This window comes from Montipora capricornis, chromosome 2 (assembly GCF_036669925.1).
Source record: "Montipora capricornis isolate CH-2021 chromosome 2, ASM3666992v2, whole genome shotgun sequence".
NCBI classification, from domain to species: domain Eukaryota; kingdom Metazoa; phylum Cnidaria; class Anthozoa; order Scleractinia; family Acroporidae; genus Montipora; species Montipora capricornis.
The window spans coordinates 24,080,714-24,082,309 of record NC_090884.1 but is presented as its reverse complement, the minus strand read 5'-3'; positions in this window follow the sequence as shown (position 1 = coordinate 24,082,309).

The window sequence follows — 1,596 nt, the reverse complement described above, 5'->3', positions numbered from 1 at the left end:
GATGCCCTTCAATTTTTCACCAAGTAAAAGCTGACACTAAAAATGAGAAATCGTTCCACAGAAAAGATACGGAACAGAGTTCCTAAAGACATGATGGCATACTTCACTGCTCCTTCAAACTAGACTGGACCTCTGGAAACGGCAGAAAAACAGATCAACCCCTTCAAAAAGTCTGTTGCTGTTTTCTGTGGGATCCAGAGGTCGTTAAACATTTCGCCAATGATGCTGGTGTTAGGAGAGAAACTGCAAAGACGCTCTTTCAAAGAGAAATGAAGGCTGGAAATATAAACTGCATCAAAGCACAGCCTGGCCATGAAGGTTGCCGAAACTACAAAAGATGGAAAACTTGTCACCCGATAGATGCGAGTGATATCACCCGCAAGTTATTGTTGGCCATGGTAAAGATGTACAAATAAAAGGGGGAATTAAGAGCCTTGATCCACCTTGTTTGGAAGAAGCCTTGTCATTTGGAGATCACCCATACACATGCGTAAACTGCGTGAGCGAGATGCGCGAACAAAACCACATTCTCAGGCATCGTAACATTGGAACTTGCAACTCCCTTACCAACCGAATTGGTCATGTTGTCTTCAACAAAAGATACACCCGAAAGGGAGAGTTACCTGAAGTCTTAGCTAATGAAGTGGACCGACGAAAAACAGCTGACAAGCAAGTGTCGGCATTACTCCAGGTCAAGTTATCTCCACTGGAATGGGAAAACCAGCTCCAAGACAGCTGTAGAAATGAGATGATCAAAAGCTTTTTACAGGACCTAGTAAGGCTTTTCAAGTCTGGTATATCTAAGACGCAACCTGTCCAAGTCATTGTCATTAAAAACCTTGTTTCAAAGTTGCTGAAGGCGAACAACCATCATTACGTAGACATTATCAAGGATATAAGTAGCCTATTTAAGAATCATGCAATCCTATCAGAGCTTTTTGGTTTAGCGAGGGAGTCTACAGCAGCTAAAGACACTGCGGGTTTGCGATTAGGTCCAGGCATCAACCAAGATGCACTCGATAAGGCAGAATCTTTATTCAAAAATGCACCAGTTAATGAGGCAAGTGATGGTGCTAGATCATTAAGATATTTAAAACCATTCATGACAACAGATGGTGAAATTGTACGATTAGGAAAATCGTGGGAACCTGACGTTAACAACTGGTCCGAGGAGATTCTCCTAGTACCAAGAAGGAACAGAGCTCTTGACGATGTAGTTGATTTGAGGCTCTTAAAAGGACGATCGACGACATGGGTATGAAAGGACCAACTTTCAAAATCAGTGTCAGTACACAACTTGGTTTCGCTAACTTCTCTGGATGATCCTACCGTGATCTATTGTATGTGGCCAGAACCAAACAAAGGGTACAAAGCCTGTCATTTGTTAAAATACTGGGAGAATTTGGGACACAATTGCTTCTATGACCACGACAGTAAGCCAAGAGCCTCCCCAATTCGACTCGTAGGGTATTCAACGGATTCTGCCGGATTTTCATTAGCAGCTGCAGTCCAGATGATGACACCCACTCTCCCTGAAGTTAAAGCTGGCGTTCATTTCCTTGGTCTTGGTGCAGAAGATGAAAGATATTGTGCTCC